This window comes from Cynocephalus volans, chromosome 4 (assembly GCF_027409185.1).
Source record: "Cynocephalus volans isolate mCynVol1 chromosome 4, mCynVol1.pri, whole genome shotgun sequence".
In the NCBI taxonomy this organism is placed as follows: domain Eukaryota; kingdom Metazoa; phylum Chordata; class Mammalia; order Dermoptera; family Cynocephalidae; genus Cynocephalus; species Cynocephalus volans.
Window position 1 is genome coordinate 6,490,269 of NC_084463.1, and position 9,156 is coordinate 6,499,424.

At 41.2% G+C, this 9,156-nt stretch overlaps 2 pseudogenes; both read left to right on the top strand.

The window, feature by feature from the left end:
- Positions 1 to 243: 243 nt before the first annotated feature.
- Positions 244 to 1,089, top strand: LOC134374616 (tRNA selenocysteine 1-associated protein 1-like; annotated as a pseudogene).
- Positions 1,090 to 6,321: 5,232 nt separating this feature from the next.
- On the top strand, positions 6,322 to 7,731 carry LOC134375828 (tubulin alpha-1C chain-like; annotated as a pseudogene).
- Positions 7,732 to 9,156: the final 1,425 nt, after the last annotated feature.

The following is a 9,156-nucleotide window of genomic DNA, read 5'->3' on the forward strand; positions in this document are numbered from 1 at the left end:
TACAAAAAATCAACTCAAAATGGATTAAAGACTTAAATGTAATATACAAAACTTTGAAACTACCAGAAGAAAACATAGGGAGAACTCTTACTGACATTAGTCTAGGCAAGAATGTTTTAGATTAGACCTCAAAAGCACAGGGAACAAAAGCAAAAATAGGCAAATCAGATTACATCAAACTAAAAAGTTTCTGAGCTCACATGGGCCTCTGAGGCCCACAGAGTCCCAGCCCAGCACGTGGGTATGACGGCCAGCCTGTGGATGGGTGCCCTGGAACTCTACTTGGAAGAGAACTTCATCTCCAGAGCCTTTGGCACCATGGGAGAGACCATGATAGGCATCAAAATTATCAAAAACTGCCTTGCTGGGATGCAAGCTGGCTACTGCTTTGTAGCATTCACAGATTTGGCCACAGCTGAAAAGTGTTTGCCTAAAATTAATGGGTAACCCCTTCCAGGAGACACACCTGCAAAATGTTTTAAACTGAAACTATGCCACTCATGGGAAACAACCAGATAACAGCCTTGAGTACTCCCTCTTTGTCAGGGACCTGACCCCAGACATGGACGATGGCATGGTATATGAATTCTTCATCAAAGTCTACCCCTCCTGTCAGGGAGGCAAGGTGGTTTTGGACCAGATGGGTATGTCTAAGGTTTATGGTTTTATGAAATTCACAGATGAACTGGAGCAGTAGCAAGCCCTGACAGAGGAGAAGTAGGACTGGGGTCTAAACCTGTGCGACTGAGTGTGGCAATCCCCAAAGCAAGCCGTGTGAAGCCAGTGGAATGTAGTCAGACGTACAGTTACAGCTACAGTCAGTATTACCAGCAGTACCAGACCTACTATGCCCAGTGGGGCTATGACCAGAACACCAGCAGCTACAGCTACAGTTATCCCAAGGATGGCTATGTCCAAAGCACCGTGCAGACATATGAAGAAGTCAGAGATGGCCCTACGCCACAGCTGGATGTGACCGAGGCTAACAAGAAGTTCAAGGAGCAGACTGAGGAGCTGTACAATGCACTGATGGACTGACACCAGCAGCCCCTGGACGCAGTGTCTTCAGAGTTCCCTGCCATGGTGTAGCCAGGACAAAAGACAAGCCAGAATGGACTATGTCAAGGAGATGAGAGACTCCTTTTTGAAAAAATTGTGCAACATTTTTGGAAGTATGATTTGTAAGATTTTAATAGTGGCTATTTCCTGAGATTATGAACATTTCTGCAACACTGCTGCCTTCAATTGATAGTGAGCCACCTGAGTTTGAAAACAAAGGGACCAACCGTGGAACAAGGTTCAAATTGCTATTTTCTTAACAAGAATCATTTACGGCGGAAGTTATCCACACTCCTGGAGATAAGGGCAGTTTGGACATGATTCAAAAATGTACTAAACCCTGGGTTTAGAGGCCTTTTCTCAGGTGACAGGCATATAAATCATTAAGGTTCTCTGGAGTTAGAATTCGGGAGGTACCTGCTGTATGTCAGTGCTGTGTATCTGTGGTATTTTAAGCCACCACCACCACCAAACTTGCTACAAGTCTGGCATTCCAGCTGGGATGGAAGGAGCATGGCCCATTGTGTGGTGGGAAGTGACGGAGCAGGCCCAGCCTAGGACAAAAGGCTCGAGACTCGGGAGTTTGCTCCAAGAATAGGTGTTTTCATGAGTGGCAGTACCTGCAAGGCCTGGAATGTTTTAGGGACAAGCCCCCAAACCCCACCCATTTCTTGACATTAATTACCTAAATTCATTAAATGAATATAAATTTTTTAAAAAAACTAAAAAACTTCTGCGTAGCAAAGGAAACAATTGACAAAGTGAAGAGACAACTGGTAGAATGGGAGAAAGTATTGCAAACTATTCATCTGACAAGGGACTAATATCCAGAATATATAAGGAACTCAAACAATTCACAGCAAAAAAAAAAAAAAAAAAAGCCAAATAATTCTATTTAAAAATGGGCAAAAGACCCCAGTAGATATTTCTCAAAAAAAGACATACAAATGCCCAACAGGTATATGAAAAAATGCTCAGCATCACTAATCTTCAGGGAAATGCATATTAAGACCACAATGAGATATCATCTCCAGTTACAATGGCTATATCAAAAAGACAGAAAATAACAAATGCTGGCAAGGATGTGGAGAAAAGAGAACTTTTATACACTGTTGGTGAGAATGTAAGTTAATACAGACATTATGGAAAACAGTATGAAGGTTTCTCAAAAAATTAAAAATAGAGCTACCATATGATCCAGCAATTCCACTACTGGGTATATATCCAAAGAATATGATATCAGTATGTGTGAAGAGATATCTGCACCCCCATGTTTATTGCAGCACTGTTCCCAATAGCTAAGATATGGAATCTACCGAAGTGTCCATCAATGGATGAATAAATAAAGCAAATGCAGTATATATACCCAAGGAATACTCTCCAGCAATAAAAAATAATGAAATTCTGTCATTTGCAAAAACATAGATGAACCTGAAGGCCATTATGTTGAGTGAAATAAGTCAGACACAGAAAAACAAATACTACATGATCTCACTCATATGTAGAATCCAAAAAAGTTGATCTCATAGGAGTAGAGAGTAGAATATAGGTTAAGAGGCTGGGGAAGGTAAAGGGAAGGGGAAGATGGAAAAAGGTTGCTTAATGGGTGCAATGTTATAGTCAGAAAGGAGGAATCTGTGCTGGTGTTCTACTTGCTTAATAGGGTGATTATAGTTAACAATAATGTATTACAGTCGTATATTTCAAAATATCTAGAAGAAAGGATTTTGAATGTTCCCACCACAAAGAAATAACAAATGTTTGAGGTAATGGATTTGCTTATTACCTTGATTTGATCGTTACACGATGATATATCAAAACATCACATTATATCCCACAAAAATGTAAAATTATGTGTCAATTAAAAACCAAATAAAACTGGAAAAAAAAAAAGGTGGGCTTTGAAGTCAGACACAACTAGGTTGTGCTCTAGCTCTGTCATCTCTACATGATTCTGGGCGATTTGCTCAGCCTCTTCAAACCTTGAGTCATTTTCTTTAAAATAGGACCCCTAACATTTACCATGTAGCCTATCTTAGCAATTACATTAAACTGGTTCTTGTCACTCATTAAGCAAGCACTTAATAAATGTCAGCAGTAGTAGTAGTATTACTATCGTTATTACTATTAATTTTATTCTCTAGTCGGGTAACAAGAGGGAAGCCCAGACAAGGCCTGAGCACATGCACCGCCCAGCCTTACCTGAGCATTCATCCCAGAAAGTCACACAGCCTCTGAGGGCTCTATCGAGACTCACAGCTGAGATGCGAGGATGAGTTCAAAGTTTCACAGTCCATAAGACCAGCATCCAGAATCCCCTTCCTGACCACAACTGCCCTGTCAGATCCTTTGCACATTGAGCTTTTATAGCGAATCCCTGGGCTCTGATGCAGAGTACAACCTGCCAAAGCTCCACATTGTTCCTGCTAGGCTCTCTGCCATGGCAAATCCATACTGTGGTATTGAGGCAGCCAAGCAAAGGTGCCCAGGGAAGCTCATCCAAGACAAGCTTTGTGCCTACTGGTTCTGCAGCCCCCAGGGGGAGCTTTGCATCTCCTTCCTGAGAGCTCAGTCACAGCTTCCATGCAGGAAGCCAGCACTGCACCCTGCCCAGATCTGCTGCCCTACACGGCATGGCTTCTGACCCGAGAGACAGAAGCTGAGCATCCTTCCACCCATTGCTATTCTAACATGGTGGTGAAATGGCTGAGCCAGGCCAAGCCTTCCCTGGGCACCCATGACCCCAGGTAAATGTCCTTATCTTTGGACTTAACATGTTTTTTTTTTTTTTTTTCTGGGTAATTACTTATCTGTCTCTTCCACTAGACTGTGAACTCCTGGAACACAAGAGAACCTTTATATTCATGTTTATATTTCTAGGCACTGGCACTGGCCCACAAAAAAAAATCTTGGTGTTACCTAAACTGTCAAATAGCTAAATCCTAAAGTGTGTGGCCAGGATTTTTGAAGTGTGTCAATATAAAGAAAGTCTGACAAACTGCCCCCACGACACTCAGACATGTGTTGCCCTACCACTAGCCATTCTTCACTCACCCAGCCAGTGGCCCCCATGTAGAGAAACAGAGTCAGAAAGCAAGAAAGTAGGCAAAGTAGGCCTCAGAGAAGCCAACCCTTTAGTCACAGTCTTGTGAACATTACAAGCTCCCCACACCCAACCAGCCAAGCTACCCTAGAACAATCCAACTTCCATCTTCTCATGCCCGCTTCCGAGTTCTGGGGGCTATTGGAGACCAAAGCCACCACCAGTCATGGCCTCCAGCCCCATCTCGGCCCCCAGAAGAGTCCAGCCAGCCTTGAATATTCCCCTGGTGAGAAGGCTCTTCTCCAGGACCACTCTTCTAAGCATTCCTCACCCTTCTGAAACCCTCAGGACACTACCTCTTATTTCACCAAGAAAAGAGAGGCCACTGATAAGAACTCTCTCAATTCCTGTCAACATACTAACCTTCCTATGTGGACACGTTTCGTCTCCTCCTTCCCTCCAATTACAACATATCAGGAATCCCTCCTCCCGTCTAAGAATAATCACTGCACTAAGTTCTTCCTCAGAATATCTATATCTCTCATTATCTGAACCATCCTTCAAACTTCAGCTTCTGCTTTTCTAATGGATTCTTTCCAGCAGCATATAAGCTCAAGTCTGTTTCGTAATTAAAATAATAAATGACAACAAAAATAAACCAACAAAAATTCTCATTCACCTTGATATTTTCCCAAATGAGTTAAAAACTTAGGTCCACACAAGAATTTGCACACAGATGATTACAGCAGCGTTATTCATAATTGCCAAAACTTAAAAGCAACCAAGATGTCCTTCAATAGGTGAATGAATAAATAAGCTGTGGTATGTCCAGACAATAAATATTATTCAGTGCTAAAAATAAGATAACTATCAAGTCACAAAAAGACATGGAGGAACCTTAGATGTCTAATACTAAGTGAAAGAAATCAATCTGAAAAGGCCACATGTGATATAACTACAACTATATGACATTCTGGAAAAGGCAAAACTATGAAGACATTAAAAAGTTCAGTGATTGCCAAGTTCAGCGGGGTGTGGGAGAGATGAACAGGTAGACACAGAGGACTTTTAGATCAGTGAAATTATTCTACATGACACTATAACATCGGTTACATGCCATTATACATTTGTCCCAGCCTATAGATGTGTACCACCAAGAGTGAATGTAAACTTTGGGTGATAATGATGTGTCAGTGTAGGTTCATCAGCTGTAACAAATGAACCAGTCTGGTGGAGGGTGTTGATAATGGAGAAGGACACGTACCTATGAGGGTAGGAAGTATATGGGAACTCTCTGTACTTTCCACTCAATTTTGCTAACCTAAAACTACTCTAAAAAATAAAGTCTATTAAAGCTACACACACACATGCACACACTCTCGTATATATTTTTTAAATCCTCATTTAACCCTCAGTTCCAACTACCAGATAAGTGGGCATTAAAAATAATTACAAATTTTGATAGGTTACATTATAAAGAAATAAAAAGTAAGAGGGCTGAGATAACATTGACTGAATATGCTCATCATGCACCCTTTCAATAGCCTGGGTCTTTTGACAGTCATTCTTCATTGTAAATGAACTGTTAATGAACTGCCATAGATCTTAGACTTCTCTGTATTTATTAGTCTGCGCCAGTATCTTAAGTCTAATTACCTTTTGTCTCCACCAAGAGTGAGTTTCTGGCCATCCAAAGCAGAAGACAAATTCTGGAACTGGTTATATTATCTGGATTTAGCACACGTTCTCTTAACCAAGTTCTATTGACTGAGTTGACAGAATCTGTCCTAGCCCTTCCATAAAACATACAGACTGATAGCCACGGCACACTGAACAGTGTGGTTAAGCTAGTATCACAGTCTCTATGGACACACGCTTCTCCTCCCCATTGAACTACATGATTATAGTTTAAGCAGTTTAAACAACTGTTTACCTATAACAGGTAAATATAACAATGCAATTATATGCATTATAATAATAATGCAATTTAATCAAATACTATTTTATATACTTATATATTAAATAAGCATGTAACATAATATATAACTACATACTTATCTTCTTTCATGTACCTGTGTATTATAAACAACTTAAGTGTGAATATTAAAAACTAGATCAGCTCTCACTACTTCTCCCCCAGACTCCTTGGTAGTCCATCAGTGGGAGATCCTTGTTGCCTTCCCGCCACCACCTCCTCCAGAGCCCTACAAGTCCCTGTCATGCATGAGTGCATCTGCATCCACGTTGGCCAGGCTGGTGTCCAGACTGGCAATGCCTGCTGGGAACTCTACTGCTTGGAACATGGCATCCAGCCTGATGGCCGGATGCTAAGTGAAAAGAGCATTGGGGGAGGAGATGACTCCTTCAACACCTTCTTCAGTGAGACAGGTGCTGGCAAGCATATGCCCAGGGTGGTGTTCGTAGACCAGGAACTCACAGTCATTGATGAAGTTCATGCTTCATCATGCCTACTGCCTGCTCTCCCACACTGAGCAGCTCATCACAGGCAAGGAAGATGCTGCCTGTAACTATGCCCATGGGCCCCGCACCTTTGGCAAAGAGATTATTGACCTCGTCTTGGACAGAATGGCTGACCAGTGCACAGGTCTCCAGGGCTCCTTGGCTTCCCATAGCTTTGGTGAAGGAACTGGTTCTGCATTCACCTCCTTGCTGATGGAACACCTCTCTGTTGATTATGGCAAGAAGTCCAAGCTGGAGTTCTCCATTTACCCAGCCCCCCAGGTTTCCACAACTGTAGTTGAGCCCTACAGGTCCATCTCACCACCCACACTCCCCTAGAGCACTCTGATTGTGCCTTCATGGTAGACAATGAGGCCATCTATGACATCTGTCATAGAAATCTCAACATTGAGCGCCCAACCTGTGCTAACCTTAATCACCTTATTAGCCAGATTGTGTCCTCCATCACTGCTTCCCTCAGATTCAGTGGAGCCCTGAATGTTGATCTGACAGAATTCCAGACCAACCTGGTGCCCTGTCCCTGCATCCACTTCCCTCTGGCCACAAATGCCCAGTCATCTCTGCTGAGAAAGCCTAACATGAACAGCTTTCTGTAGCACAGAGCACCAATGCTTGCTCTGAGCCAGCCAGCCAGATGGTGAAATGTGACCCTCGCCGTGGTAAATACATGGCTTGCTGCCTGTTGTACTGTGGTGATGTGGTTCTCAACGATGTCAATGCTGCCATTGCCAACATCAAGACCAAGCTTACCATCCAGTTTGTAGATTGGTGCCCCACTGGCTTCAAGGTTGGCATTAATTACCAGCCTCCCACTGTGGTACCTGGTGGAGACCTGCCAAGTTTCACTGAGCTGTGTCCACATGGAGCAACACCACAGCTGTTGCTGAGGTCAGGGCTCACCTGGACCACGAGTCTGACCTGATGTATGCCAAGAGTGCCTTTATTCACTGGTACGTGGGTGAGGGGATGGAGGAAGGAGAGTTTTCGGAGGCCAGTGAGGACATGGTTGCCCTTCAGGAGGATTATAAGGAGGTTGAAGCAGAAAGTGCTGAGGGAGAGAATGAGGGTGAAGAGTATTAACCTGTCTGCTGCAATTTTACATGCTAGTGTCTTGGGACTGTCTTATTTTTGTTCTGTGAAACTGTCCACTGTGGCCCTAAGCTATCAATAAAAGAGGTGTTTCCATCTTTAAAAAAAATCTAGATTACTTTCTCAAACTAAGTCAAATGTGATAAGCAGACTTAATAAAACTGAGCCATTAAAAATTGCTGGTAAATTTGGTATGATTGAGAAATTTTTTAAAGATTGGGGAAGGAAAGGTTTATAAAAGTCTAGAAGTGCTCTGCACTTACATTGCCTCCAAGTTTTAATCTTCATTCTATTTTACAGAAACTGAAAGTTACAATTGATGTGCCATGGATATGGTTATGCAAGAAAGATAGAAAGTCGAACTATCACTATTTGCAAATGACACGATCATATATATAGAAAACCCTAAAGACCCCACCAAAAAACTACTAAAACCAATAAATAAATTCAGCAAAGTTGCAGGATACAAAATCAACATACAAAGATCATTATCATTTCTATGTGCCAATTACAAACTATCTGAAAAAGAAATCAAGAAAATAATCCCATTTAAAATAGCTACTGAAAAATGAAATACCAAGGAGTAAATTTAACCAAGAAGATGAAATATTTCTACAATGAAAACTATAAAACATCTAGAAGACACTAATAAATGGAAAGATATCCCATTTTCATAGGTTGGAAGAATTAATATCATCAAAATGTCCATACTACCCAAAATCTACAGATAAAATGGAATCCCCATCAAAATACCAATGACATTCCTCAGAGAAATAGAAAAAACAATCTTAAAATTTATATGAAACCACCAAAGACCCCTAATAGCCAAAGCAAGTTTGAGCAAAAAGAACAAAGCTGGAGGCATTACACTACCTGACTTCTAAACATAGCACAAAGCTATTGGAGCTAAAACAGCATGGTACTGTCATAAAAACAAACACATGGACCAATGGAACAGAATAGAGAGCCCAGAAATAAATCCACACTTCTGTAGCCAACTGATTTTTGACAAAGACAAATAAGTTCTGGAGTTCTAAGAATGATTATAGCAAATAATATTTTATTGCATACTTCTAAATAGCTAGAAAAGAGGATTGTGAATGCAATCACCTCAAGTAAATGATAAATGTTTCAGTGATGGATATGCTATCTACCCTGACCATTACAAAACATATACAGGTATTAAAACAATATACAAATAAAAATACATTAATTTTTTTAAAGAAAGAAAAGATAGTGCTGAACTCCAGAAAGAAGTACCTCTGCTCAAAGCCTTTGTTTTTGTGTAAAAAGATCAGCAAATAAATGCACACTCATACATTTTAAGTTAAAATAGCATGTCTAGGGAACCAATGAATCATGTTTTATGCTTCTTCACTTTACTCAGCTTTTTCAATTAACCAATCAACTGCTGGTCCTGATCAGGTAGGATCAAAGGGCTTTTAGTGTAGCAGGGTGCCGGATCCTGCCCAGATGCAGAAAGC